Source organism: Aquarana catesbeiana, linkage group LG02 (assembly GCF_042186555.1).
Source record: "Aquarana catesbeiana isolate 2022-GZ linkage group LG02, ASM4218655v1, whole genome shotgun sequence".
In the NCBI taxonomy this organism is placed as follows: Eukaryota; Metazoa; Chordata; class Amphibia; order Anura; family Ranidae; genus Aquarana; species Aquarana catesbeiana.
The window spans coordinates 538610358-538625719 of NC_133325.1; positions in this window are offsets into that span (position 1 = coordinate 538610358).

Here is a 15362-nt window from a genome sequence, read left to right on the forward strand (position 1 = left end):
GGGAGAGGACCCTCCCCCCTAGACACACATTATCATCAACAGCAGAAAACACAGACATGTTGGAAGAAGTAGTAGACTTACCAGGCTGCCTAGGAAGGATCCCACCAGCTGCAGGTCCCGACTCCATTGATTCAGGGCGTCCATGCGACTCTTCCCCCTCTGAAGCGGACAACTTGCCCTCCGATCTCTCATCTATCTCCACGTCTCCTCTCTCCACCAGCACCCCAGGAGAAGTGGCCCTGGATGCCTGCTGGCCCCACCTGCTTGCACGGCTCCACCCACCGATTTCTGGGTCACCTTACCGGAGTGCCCAGAGCCCTGGGCGTTCACCGCTGGTCTCACACCGCCACTCCTCCGCACCTCCTACATCACCTGGTGCTGGCTGGTCCCGGGAGAGCCACCGGCCAAGGAGGTAAAGGGCCTGGGCGCCGTAGCAGCACAATTCCCCTGCTGAGGCTCTGCCCCTGTTGATTCATTGCCGGGGGAGGAGCCAGCCTGTTCCTGATCCTGATGCCGGGCAGACCGGGGAGAGACACAGACACCCCCGGAAGCCCTGCCCCCCGACGATGAAGGGGATCCCTTCCAGGAGCACCACCCATGGGCACAGCTGATCGCTTTGCAGTTAGTCCTGAAGGGGCCCGCATGGGTCTCCCAATGTGGCACCGAGCTCTGGGGGAGGAGACAGGAGAGAAGCGCTCCAGGGGCCCGAGACCTACGAGCTTGTACGGACTCCTGCCCCCTGTCCCTGACCCAGAGGCTTGATCTCGCAGGACAGATGAGAGCTGCTCCTGCAGCCACTCCGCTCCTCTGGACGCTGCCTCCGCCCTGTGCTGGGAAAGCAGCCTGTCCATGTCTGGCATCTCGTCCAGCAACCGCAGGGGATCCAAGTTGCTACCCACGCTGTGAGATCCTCTGGACGCGGGGTTTCAGCAACTATAACGCACAATATCTCCGAAACCAAAGCCGCAAATCAGCAGAAACACGGCACAAACGAATGACATGTTTGTTTTTCAAATTCAGCAACATGGGGTGCAAAGTGGGCATGGTTTCAACAATGATAACGCACAATATCTCCGAAACCAAAGCAGCACAAACGTATATGTTTGCGGCACAAACCAGCACAAATGCGGCACAAATAAATGGCATGTTTATTTTTTAAATTCAGCAACATGGGGTGCAAAGTGGGCGGGGCGTACATTGAATTGAATTGAATGTTTAATATCTCAGAAACCGAACCTGCACAAATGCTCATTTTTGCGGCACAAATCAGCACAAGCGCGGCACAAATGAATGGTATATTATTATTCAGGTTTTACAAACATGGCAACTTCACACAGCTATAACACACAATATCTCCGAAACCAAAACGGCACAAAAGTTTATTTATGCAGCACAAAGCAGCAGAAACACGGCACAAACGAATGTAAAATTCAGCAACATGGGGTGCAAAGTGGGCAGGGTTTCAGCAAATATAACGCACAATATCTCTGAAACCAAAGCGGCACAAACGCTCATTTTTGTGGCACAAACGAATAGTATATTTTTATTCAGGTTTTACAAACATGGAGTGCCAACTTCACACAGCTAGTGCCAACTCATCTGCCACCAGCCGGTTCTGCTGCCACATCCACTTGCTGAATGCTGCCACCACGCAGTCTACTGGACTGATCACAGGCACTCATACCGCGCTGTGCTCCCATGGCTGCTTTCTAACCAGGAGCTCACTAACCAGGTACGTGACAGGAGGGGGGGGTGATATCATCGTCTGGAAAAAAACAAATTGCTATTATCTTAAAAATAAAAGCAGCACAATTTTTTATTTTTATGACACAAAAAAGCAGGTAGCACTAACAAATAGTATGTTTTTAAGATTTAATAACATGGGGTGCAAAGTGGGTGGGGTGTTATCAAATATAAACAAGCTGTTATAACTAAAAAACCATAACAGCAAAAAATAAAAATTTTAGCAGCACAAATGAGGTACTAATCAACCAGCCCAATTTTGTGTCTTTTGGAGTGTTGTAGGGGGGGCTCAGTGACCTTTCATAAATTATTAATAACGCAAAAACGATAAAAGATAGAATGAAAATTTAAACAGCACAAACGTAGCACTAAAGAAACACACTTGAGTTTTCATTTGTGCTGATTGTAGGGGCGGGGCAAAGTGGGTGGGGTTTAAAAAAACAGTTATAACTTAAAAACCATAACAGCACAAATAAAAATTTAAGCAGCACAAACCAGCACAAATGTAGCACTAACCAACGAGACCAGTTTCATGTCATTTGGGCATTGTAGGGGGGCTGAGTGACCTTTGGTGACCTTTAATAAATCATTAATAACGCAAAAATGATAAAAGATAGAACGGAAATTTTAGCAGCACAAAACAGCACAAACATAGCACTAACCAACAAGACCAGTTTTGTGTCATTTGGGCGTTGTAGGGGGGCTGTGTGACTTTTAGTGACCTTTAATAAATCATTAATAACGCAAAAACAATAAAAGATAGAACGGTAATTTTAGTAGCACAAATGTAGCACTAAAGAAACACACTTGAGTTTTTATTTGTGCTGACTGTAGGGGGGCCAGCTTCGCTGAGCTAAAGATAGAACATAAATTTAAACAGCACAAAACAGTACAAATGTAGCACTAAAGAAAGACACTTGAGTTTTTATTTGTGCTGATTGTAGGGTGGGCAAAGTGAGTGGGGTTTGAAAAAAAAAAACTGTTATAACTTAAAAACCATAACAGCACAAATAACAATTTTGGCAGCACAAACCAGCACAAATGTAGCACTAACCAATGAGACCAGTTTCGTGTCATTTGGGCATTGTAGGGGGGCTGACTGACCTTTGGTGACCTTTAATAAATCATTAATAACGCGAAAACTATAAAAGATAGAAAGGAAATGTTAGCAGCACAAAACAGCACAAAAGTAGCACTAACCAACGAGACCAGTTTTTGTATCATTTGGGCGTTGTAGGGGGGCTGAGTGACCTTTGGTGACCTTTAATAAATCATTAATAATGCAAAAACTATAAAAGATGGAATGGAATTTTTAGCAGCACAAAACAGCACAAACATAGCACTAACCAACGAGACCAGTTTTGTGTCATTTGGGCATTGTAGGGAGGCTAGGTGATGTCATGGTCTGGAAAAAACAATTGCTAATATCTTAAAAATAAAAGCAGCACAAATGTAAATTTGTATGGCACAAAACAGCACAAACGTAGCACTAAAGAAACACACTTGAATTTTTAGTTGTGCTGATTGTAGGGTGGGCAAAGTGAGTGGGGTTTGAAAAAAAAACAAACTGTTATAACTTAAAAAGCATAACACAAATAAAAATTTTAGCAGCAAAAACCAGCACAAATGTAACACTAACCAACGAGACCAGTTTCATGTCATTTAGGCATTGTAGGGGGGCTGACTGACCTTTGGTGACCTTTAATAAATCATTAATAACGCGAAAATGATAAAAGATAGAATGGAATTTTTAGCAACACAAAACAGCACAAACGTAGCACTAACCAACGAGACCAGTTTTGTGTCATTTGGGCATTGTAGGGGGGCTAGGTGATGTCATGGTCTGGAAAAACAATTGCTAATATCTTAAAAATAAAAGTAGCACATATGTAAATTTTTACGGCACAAAACAGAACAAACGTAGCACTAAAGAAAGTGTACGGTTCAGGAGGGGGGGTGCTCTCTCGTCCCCCCCTCTTTTCCTGCGACCTGCCAGGTTGCGTACTCAGATAAGGGTCTGGTATGGATTTTTGGGGGGGACCCCACGCCATTTTTAAAAAAAATTTTGGCACGGGGTTTCCCTTAAAATCCATACCAGACCTGAAGGGTCTGGTACAGATTTTGAGGGGGACACCATTTTTTTTTTTTTTTTTTGGTCGGGGTCCTCTTAATATCCATAACAGACCTAAAGGGCCTCGTATGGAATTTAGGGGAACCCCCCCCACGCCATTTTTTAAAAAAATTTTGGTTCGGGGTTCCCCTGTGGGGAATTCCCATGCCGTTTTTATCAATGAACTTTTATGTGTATTGTCGGACCGGCAATTCATTAATAGCCGCGAGTACTTTTAAATGACTTTTTTTCCTTTGAAATGTCATTTTGCTGTCAGACTATTCTAAACATGGGAAACATGCGCCCCTTTACAGGCATACTATAGACACCCCCCAAGTAGGAAATTTAAAGGAATATTACACTTTTATTGTTTCACTTTAAGCATTAAAATCACTGCTCCCGAAAAAACAGCCATTTTTAAAACTTTTTTCCATTGATACATGTCCCCTGGGGCAGGACCCGGGTCCCCAAACACTTTTTATGACAATAACTTGCATATTAACCTTTAAAATTAGCACTTTTGATTTTTCATGTTCGTGTCCCATAGACATTAACGGTGTTCGCACACATTTTTTGTCTGTTCGCATGTTCTGCTGCGAACTGAACAGGGGGGATGTTCGGCCCATCCCTTGTTATCATTGAGAATCATGGGGTACAACTTGTCAAGCAAAATCGGAGGTCCAAAGTCGCTCAACTGTGAAACAAGTCATATTTTAATAGAAAGGAGCTCTCATTTATACTTGCATTTACATCAGCAGAACAAATGCAGGAAGTGATGTGTGCACATGGGCCAGAAGCAAATGTGTGGGGATGCCAAACAAATCAATGAACCCCACCCACACCAAATCTAACTACCACATCCACCCCCGCATTGATTAAGCACAAGTACATATCATACCCTTATCCGTAAAATGAGCAGCACCTCCTCTTTGCTAAAGAGGGACCTCGCCATGTCTACCTAGACGGAGATCCTGACCAGCACAGGAACTTCCGGGTGATTACAATGACTTATTTCAGGGTCAGAATCCGAAACCACACTCTCTTGATCGCTGCTGCGAATATTTTATCTCAACCACTATTAGAATTGTATTATTTTTGTTTATTTGCAGATATGCAAATTTGTATTTCTACTTATGATATTTAAAGGCGTTCGATAAGAAATGGTGTCCCTGGGTTAGCAGCAGGTGAATGACAAAAACGAAAGGCCCAGTTTGAGCCCTGGTTCACACTAACAGAGGGAGGAAATCGTTCAGGTGAAATCACACACTTTCATTCCCGCATGTCAGTCCCGACTGCAGGGGGAATTTCAGAGACATCGGTGCAGGTTTCTGCACTGATATCAATACAAATTGCACCCCAAAGTCGCACCAATTAAAACAGTGCAATTGTCACCGCTTTGACATGTCAAATCGCACCAATGTGAACTAAAGCTGACACATACAACACTGCCTATCCACCAGCTGAATTCATTACCTGCAATTCTCCACAGCTGTTATATATAAAGATTCCACCTTTATCATTAACTTGCAGGTGTGCAGAAGCCTAGGTTTACATTGGAGCGATTTGTCATGCGATTTGAGAGATCAAATCGCATGACTATTGGCAGCAATGGCACTGTTCCAATCAATGAAACATTTTTTTGTGGCGCCGCACCAATTTTCTAAAGTAGTTCCTGCACTACTTTTGCCGATTTCAGGTGCAACTTCAGTAGACATTTGTGTATGAAGGCACACGGATGTCTATCAAGTCGCACCTGAAATCACACTGACCTTGCGACTTTGAAATCATGCTACTTCAAGTGAAGTAGCACGATTTCAAAGTAGCATTAATGTGAACCAGGGCAAAGAGATTAGTTTTTTGGTGCACAAATGCATATTGAAATAAAATAGAAGAGATATTGCACTTTCCCAAAACCACCACCTACAAAAACCTAAAGAGAAAGAAAAGTAGAAGAAAAAAAAAACACCACAACAAAGCTCAATAATGTACTTTTAAAAAAAAAAAAATTTCTGCTGGTAAAATAAATTCACATTCATTCACTAGCTTAAAAAAATTTGGACAGGATATATGGTGTTACATTTAGCAATGGGATTTTAAGGGCCCTGCTCATAGGAGCTTACAATCTAAAATTAGACAAATCCTTAGAGTAGACACAGCTTTAATTTCAGTGTATAACGGGCAACACATCACATTTTTATCTGCAAGATTATAGAAACATACTTAAGTCATTCTTACAAAGCATTCCAACATAATATTACAAAAAAAATATTTAAAACACCCACCACCAACCCACAATCCACAGATACATACATTGGTGACCATGTTCTGCTAGAAGCTGCATTTCAGTGTACACGATTAAACGAGATCAAAAAGAGTAGGTCAGCAGTTGCTTCCAAACGATGTTTGCATGATCAGACAGGAACAATGCACGCACAACATTGACTGCATGGCCACATAAACCCACTTTTGATTGAAAAAATGCACAAGAATTTCATCAAATCTCCCAATATCATTCCTTCTCCCCCACAAATCACAGCAAAAAACCTGACCTTCTCAGGCCAAACGAACCCCCCTACTGCAGGCCTTTATATAAGAGAGGTTGTATTGTTAGCACACTGACACACCCAATAGAAGTACACGCCCACCAATATCTTTCAATCTGTCTCTTCATGTATGTCTAAAGTGATTGCACCTGATGAGCAGGAACACATAATAGTATTCCCAACTGTGTTAGCCCTTGGCTATGTGCATTAAATCTCCAACTACAGGACAAAGATCAAAGTCCATTTGCATCCACATAAACAAAGCAACAGTTTTCTAATCATATGTACCTGTGCAGTGTAAACCCTAACATTTGAAATGTCCAAGTCCCTGGGCATGATTAGTGCTAATAAACATTAACATCAGTCCCTGGCTGCAATGAGCTTCCAATCTAAAGTCCAAAGTTAACTTTCTTACATTAGAACCTATTTCGACAGGAGACAAATAATATGCCAGCATGTCTTTGGATTGTGGTGAGAAACCCACACAGGGAGAACATATAAACTTCAACACAAGGATTAGCATGCTGGGGAATTAAACCAACATCCCAGGTGCTGCTAGACAGAACTCTAGCCAGAACTCTAGCCAGAACTCTAGCCAGAACTCTACCCACTTAGCCACCAGGCAGCCCCACATATGTTCTCTGCATCTCTGTGGTGTGAACCAGCCCTAAGTCCATAGCCATGCTCAGCGTCACAAGCAATACACCTGCCTTTAAACACACATGAACTGTAATGGCATCCCAGTATTAGTATTGGGTTCAAAACTCATTTGGCCCACCCTTTGCAGCTATAACAGCTTCAACTCTTCTTGTCCACAAGGTTTAGGAGTGTGTCTATGGGAATGTTTGACCATTCTTCCAAGTGCATTTGTGAGGTCAGGCACTGATGTTGGATGAGAAGGCCTGACCTACAGTCTCCTCTCTAATTCATCCCCAAGGTGTTCTGTTGTGTTGAGGTCAGGACTCTGTCCAGGCCAGTCAAGTTCCTTCACCCCAAACTCCCTCATCAATGTCTTTATGGACCTTTCTTTGTGCACTGGTCCAAATTATTTGGTGGAGGGGGGATTATGATGTGTGGTTGTTTTTCAGGGGTTGGGCTTGGCCTCTTAGTTCCAGTTAAGGGAACTCTTAAGGCGTCAACATACTAAGACATTTTGGACAATTTCATGCTCCCAACTTTGTGGGAACAGTTTGGGGAAAGCCCCTTCCTGTTCCAACATGACTGCACACCAGTGCATAAAGCAAGGTCTATAAAGACATGGATGAGCAAGTTTGGGGTGGAGAAACTTGACTGGCCTGCACAGAGTCCTGGCCTCAACCCGATAGAACACCCTTTGGCTTAATTAGAGTAGAGACTGTGAGCCAGGCCTTCTCATCCAACATCAGTGCCTGGCCTCACAAATGCACTTCTGGAAGAATGATCAAACATTCCCATAGGCACACTAAACCTTGTGGACAGCCTTCCCAGAAGGTGTTCTAGTTGCAAAGGGTGGGCCAAATCAAATTTTAACCCTACGGACTAAGACTGGGCTGCCATTAAAGTTCATGTGTGTGTAAAGGCATGCGTCCCAATACTTTTGGCTAAATAGTGTACCTGGAAAAGACTTACAATGGTGGTGAAACCCTCCTACACATAAATACTACATTTAGATATAGTTATAGGACCTGGGAGATGAGACAACTTCTCTACATGAAGTAACATGATTGGGATTTGAACCCAGACCCTCAGAGATACTAAGCAGAAGTTTGAAGTTCTAACCTCTAAGCCACAGAGCTGCCACATGTGAGAACCTACTACACATAGCTACACATAAAAACACATAAATACTGCATTTCTTTGGACATACAAGTGATGGAATTACATTACTCAAGAGTTATTCTTCTTGATTTAATCTGTGATATTTGGTGTTTTTTTGTGGGTGAGAGTAGAATATTACCCTCAAATTTTAGGGAATTACATGTTGCTTTCTGATGGTGGTACACATCACATTTTGTGAGCTCAAATTATGAATATTTGGAAATAATAAAAAGCACAAAAAAGTGTGATTCATTTTAAATTTGCATCAGCAATAGTCTTGTTTGTGGTTTGTAAAGACACCTGTGTGAGTTTGGGTAAAGATTGTTGTGAGATGTAGAGTAACAAGTGAAAGTGACAGAGAAAAATATATTTTACCAAAACATCAAAACATTCCACATTCTAGTATTCTTAAAATCAAAATATTTTAAGTAGAAGCAACAATGTTGCAAAGGAAAATTTATTTCACAGAAATATACATTTCATCTAAACATTAAAAGGTTTTTTTTGTGAAAGTTAGAATTGTTCCATTAGAATCAATGACTGAAACTTATTTGGACTAAAATAGAGCAGATTTTCACTTCAAAAAAATGCTCTCTAATTAGCTTTCATTTTGGTATTTACTATAGCACCGACTAAAAAAGACACTTTGAAATGAGTTGAAATGAGCGTTATTTTCAGGTCTGAGCATGCTCAGTTGTGTTGGCACCTAGTTGTCCAAAACGGGAAATTTTTCACTTCTCAGACTTTTAAAGATATTTCAGTGTAGAAATCACTTTTTCACACAGTTTAAAAGCAGATTATCTTTAAATAATATCCCGTATATTTCAGTACCATTTAGGCAATTATATCATGCTCTAAACAATATTTCCATGTGCACTACTCCAGGTTTTAGCAGAATAAGGGTTTGGGAGCTATTTGGTTTCAGGGAACTATAGTAAATTCGATTTTGGGAGTATTTTCTCACCAGCGCTATAGTGAATACCGTTTTTGTGCTAATTAGCGCTAATTACCCGTAATTAGTGCTAATTAGCGCCGCAGCTCTATAGTAAATGACCCCCAGTATAGAGTAGAGATAGAGATAGGATAGAGGTGGAGAGAGGATAGAGGTGGAGAGAGGATAGAGGTGGAAAGAGGATAGAGGTGGAGATAGGACAGAGGTGGAGAGAGGACAGAGGTGGAGAGAGGACAGAGGTGGAGAGAGGGCAGAGGTGGAGAGAGGGCAGAGGTGGAGAGAGGGCAGAGGTGGAAAGAGGATAGAGGTGGAGAGAGGATAGAGTGGAGATAGGAAAGAGTAGAGATAGAGATAGGATAAAGAAGAAATAGGATAGAGTAAAGATAGAGATAGAGATAGAGTGGAGATAGGATAGAGTGGAGATAGGATAGATTGGAGATAGAGATAGGATAGAGTGGAGATAGAGATAGGATAGAGCAGAGGTAAAGATAGAGTAGAGATAGGATAGAGTGGGAGTGGATAGGGGAGGATAGGATAGGGGGAGTGGCCGGATGTGAGATGCAAGAGTGCGTGGGATGGGAGTGAGAGGATGGATGGATGTGGTTGACGGTAGCTGATGACTAGGAGGGCGGAGAGTGCTGTGGAGGCTGGTCCGAAGTGAAGCTGTGGAGAACGAGGCAAAGCGGAATAGCGAACCACAGAATAGCCACTAGCTATTTCCAAAGCTGCTGAGAACAGCCGGACGCCCCCTGAAGGGAATATCGTGAGAGACGGGAGCATTAAGTCTCGTTCTTTGAACACAGCCCGGGACGGACACTCTCTGAAGAGCCATGAAGCACTGGGCTGTGAGTGAGAGATCCACCCTGGTGCGCCGTGGAAGGTCGGATGAAGTGGAAGGGTGGACTGCAGCTCCGCAGAACAGATTGCTGAGTCTCTGTAGAAAAAAAAGCAGGTCAGCCTATGCAAAAGTTGCTTATTGATACCTGTATATTGATATACCTTAAAAAAGCTCAGCACTAAATACCTAATACCTCTATTACCCCAGTTTTAGCACACGGCAGAGGCGTAGCTTGAAGCTTGTGGGCCCGATGCAAAAGTTGACCTGGGCGCCCCCCTCCACTACTTCCAACGTGCGTGCAGATACATCCACTGCACACCAAGATTTTCAAAGTAGCTTAAGAGTTTTGAGTGCCCAGAGTTCCTCTTTACATCAGAGGACAGGGATTACAGCTGGAGAATCAGAGGACAGGGACCCCTGGCAGGTCACTTGGCAGAGCTCCTTTCCCATCCCAGCACTGTATACACCCCCACACACTACACAGGGCTGAAATCATATTCCTTTACACACAGTCTGTTAGTCTTCACAGGGTGTATCTGGCTTTTTCGTTGCCCTTCTGACCTGTGAAATTCTCTGGTCAGAATGGCAGTGTAGTTGCAGTAGGCAGATACACCCTGTGCAGATCATGGCTAACTGGCTGTGTTGTAAAGGAATGTGATTTCAGCCCTGCGGAGGAGGAACACTATAGAGTGCTGTAATGGGAAAGGAGCTCAGCAGCCGGGCATAGCATGCAGGGTGGAGGGGCTGGTCAGGGGGCTTTGGGGGGGGCAACTTAGATCTGGGAGGGCAAAGCCATGTGACACAAAATCTGGAGCCTGCAGCCCTTCAGGGCCCCCCTGAGGAGGTGTTAATGGATACGTTTTAGCAATTTCTGAAGGTTTCTCTGTCAGTGTTGGCAGGTGTTGGGGGATGATCTCCTCCCGGAGGTTTGTGTCTTTTCCCTAGTTGTCAGGGAAGTGGGGTTATTAGACAGAGAATCCCAGCTGGTAGTAGTAGTGTAGTAGTGTAGTAGCATTACCTTCCTTTATCAAGGATACAATTCATTTCCTACAAATAATAAATGAATTAAAACTCAATTTTGGTCACGATAGATGTGGAGGCCTTGTATTGTTCAATTCCACATGAGAAAGGACTCTTGGCAATTTAAAACGTATTGCAGCAGGGATCACGTTACAACAATACCTTAAATAATTTTATTCTTGATGGGCTAAACAACATTTTGAACAACAACTATTTTTGTTTTGATGGCTCCCACTACCTCCAGGTGCAGGGTGTAGTGATGGGGACTTGCTGTGCCCCATCCTAGTCCAATCTGTATCTGGGGGAGTGGGAGCGGTCACTCTTCAGTGGCGAGGATCTTGCGATGTACCTGGGCCATGTCACCACGTGGCTCAGGTACATCGATGACATCTTCGTCATTTGGGAAGGAACTGAGGACCTTTTGATGCAGTTTTTTGATCACATAAATATAAATAATCACAATCTAAAATTCACCATGAGTCACGATATTAGATCGGTGACCTTTTTGGATGTTAAGATTGAATGTGATGTACAGGGAAACCTAACTAGCACACTTTACAGAAAAAGTATCGCTGGCAATACTGTATTGCATGCGGAGAGCTTCCACCCAAGTCCCTTAAAAAATTCCATCCCTTGTGGACAGTATCTCCGGTTGCGGAGGAATTGCTCCAATGATGCACTATTTAAACTGGAAGCTGGCAAGCTTCAAGATCGTCTTCTGTAGAGAGGATATAGCCGCTCTTTCTTACGCAAAGCTTACAACCGAACCATCGTACAAACTCGTGAAAATTTGTTGTTCAGACCTCAGGCCAAGAGTAAGAAACTAACAGATCCCACATGCATTATTATGCGCTTTTCACGCCAACATAAACAAATTCGTACCATCATTGAAAAACATTGGTCTATTCTAACTGATGATGACATTGTAAAACAGTTTATTCCTCCAGTTCCTTCTATCACTTTTAAAAGAGTTGCATCTTTAAAAGATAAACTGGTAAAAAGTGAATATCGAAAAACTAACAAAAAACATTGTTCAATATACGGAACATTTCCATGTGGACATTGTGCTCACTGCCAATGGATTAGAAAAGAAAAAGTTTTCACTCTCTCTAACGGGCATTTGTTCAAACCGAAACATTTTGTGGACTGCCAGACTCCAGCAGTAGTCTATTTAATGACTTGTGAGTGTGGCGCGTTTTATGTAGGCAAAACGAGGCAAAGATTCTGGTGTAGAACATCCCAAGCACGTCTACAATATGGAGGTAGGAAATATCTATCTCCCGCTTGGAAGACGTGGTCATTCAGCACAATTACAACATGCCCAAAATTGCCTTCGCCACCCTAGACTGTATACATATTACGGCAAGGGGCAGCGAGTGGAACAAAAGGCTTTTACAAATTGAACAAAAATGGATATATAAACTTGGAGCTACCACATACCCAGGCCTCAATGAGGCAACTTCATTTGATCCTTTTCTTAACCAGTTGCCAACCGGCCCATAGCCAAATGACGGCTGCAGGGAGGTTGGATAACTCTGGGATCACGTCATATGACGTGATTCCAGAAAACTGCTCCCGCGCGCCCCCTGGGGCACGCACACGGCATCATGGATCACGGTAAACGGCCGCTGGTTGCGGCCATTTACCATGTGATCGCTCCATCAAATGACGAAACGATCACATGTAAACAAAACCGGCGTCATGTCATGACGCCAGTTACTCACTCCCCTCTCTGTACCGATCGATACAGAGGGGGAGAGATCGGATGGGAGCCGCGCTGTGGGCTGGATGTGTAGTGCCCACAGCGCTGCTTAGTGACATGTGCAGTCACATCCATCCATCCCTCCATGCTCTGCAATTCCCTGTGCAGTACTCTGCAATTCCCTATGCAATACTCTGCAATACCTTGTGCAATACTCTGCAATACCCCGCAATACTCTACAATGACCCGCAATACTCTGCAATGCCCCGCAATACCCCGCAATACTCTGCAATGCCCCGCAATACTCTGCAATGCCCCGCAATACTCTGCAATGCCCCGCAATACTCTGCAATACTCTGCAATGTCCTGCAATGCCCCGCAATACTCTGCAATACCCCGCAATACCCCGCAATACCCCACAATACCCCGCAATACTCTGCAATACCCAGCCATACTCTGCCATACCCAGCCATACTCTGCAATACTCGGTGATACCCAGCCATGCTCAGCCATGCTCAGCCATGCTCGGCTATACTCAGCCATACTCTGCCGTACTCGGCTGTACTCGGCCTCTGTATGTGGCCAGGCTGTGGAAGTCTCACACATGTGGTATCGCTGTACTCCGGAGGAGTAGGAGAATCTATTTTGGGGTGTCATTTTTGGTGTGTACATGCTATGTGTTAGAAACATTGTATAAATGGACAACTTTGTGTTAAAAAAAATGTGTTTTAACCACTTCCCGCCCGCCGGCCATCATATGACGTCCTTGACTTTGTGCGGGGATATCTGAATGATGGGTGCAGCTAGAGGCATCATTCAGATATCAGCTTTTTCAGCCGGTGATTCCCTACATCATGAGAATGATCATAGCGGCTGTCTCGCTGCTTGATCATTCTTACGGGAGGCGAGAGGGGACGTCCCCCCTCTCGCCGCCCTCAGGTGCTTCTACCGACTCACCGCTACGATCGAAGCCAGGATCATTTTTTTTTTTTAATTTCAGGCTTCCCAGCCTAGAGGTGAGATGTGGGGTCTTATTGACCCCATATCTCACTGTAAAGATGACCTGTCATGCCATATTCCTATTGCAAGGGATGTTTACATTCCTTGTAATAGAAATAAAAGTGATCAAAAAATTTATTTTTTGGAAAAAAGCCTCAAACTAAAATAAATAAAGTAAAATGAACAATAAAAAAAAAAAAAAATGTTTTCCCCATGTGCTCGCATGCAGAAGTGAATGCATACATAAGTTGCGCCCACATATGAAAATGGTGTTCAAACCACACATGTGAGGTATCGCTGCGATCGGTAGAGCAAGAGCAATAATTGTGGCCCTAGACCTCCTCTGTAACTCACAACATGTAACCAGTAAAAATTTTTAAAATGTCTCCTATGGGGATTTTTAAGTAGCGAAGTTTGGCGCCATTCCACGAGCGTGTGCAATTTTGAAGGGTGACATGTTAGGTATCTATTTACTTGGCATAACTCCATCTTTCACATTATGCAAAAACATTGGGCTAACTTTACTGTTTTATTTTTTTTAAAGCACAAAACTGTTTTTATTTTTTTTAAAAACGCGTTCGAAAAATTGCTGCGCAAATACTGTGCGAGATAAAAAGTTGCAACAGCCGCCATTGTATTCTCTAGGGACTTTGCTAAAAAAATATATATAATGTTTTGGGGTTCTATGTAATTTTCTAGCAAATAAATTATGATTTTTATATGTAGGAGAGAAATGTCAGAATTGGCCTGGGTACTCCTAGAATGCCTGATGGTGCTCCCTGCATGTTGGGCCTCTGTATGTGGCCGTGCTGTGTAAAAGACTCACACATGTGGTATCACCATACTCAGGAGTAATAGCAGAATGTGTTTTGGGGTGTAATTTGTTGTATGCATATGCTGTGTGTGAGAAATAACCTGCTAATATGACAATTTTGTGAAAAAAGAAAAAAAGAAATCTTGATTTTGCAAAGAATTGTGGGAAAAAATGACAATTTCAAAAAACTCATCATGCATCTTTCTAAATACCTTGGAATGTCTTCTTTCCAAAAAGGGGTCATTTGGGGGGTATTTGTACTTTTCTGGCATGTTAGGGTCTCAAGAAATGAGATAGGCCGTCAGTAATTCAGGTGTGATCAATTTTCAGAGATTGGCGACATAGATATACATGCAGAGAATGGAGATTTTAGGTCATTCTGTGAACTAGTTGCACCCACTGTTGATCCTGTGAACTAGTTGCACCCACTGGTTCTGTTTGGGTGAAAACATACACTGGTGAAAATATACACTGGTGTATGGATCCCCGGTGACACCATAACAGTGTATATAGACACTTGTTTTCATTACACAGTATTTTTCTGTATGCTAACAATAATAAAAACACTGAAAAGGTCCTAATACTCTCCATCCCTGCAATCACGCCTTCCGGTATGTGCAGCCAGTACAGCTTATTAAATCTAACAAAAGTATTTAGGATAAATTCGTATAATTTTCCAGTGTGGCCAAACTTTTAATTAACATTTGTATAATGTACCTTCAATGTTAAAAACATGTTTATTTCATTACAAATTATAAATGCACACTAATAAGAACAAAGCGTCCATTACTATACTATTAAACCAAGTAAAGAATGTATTATAATAACATCTTGATCAGTTAAG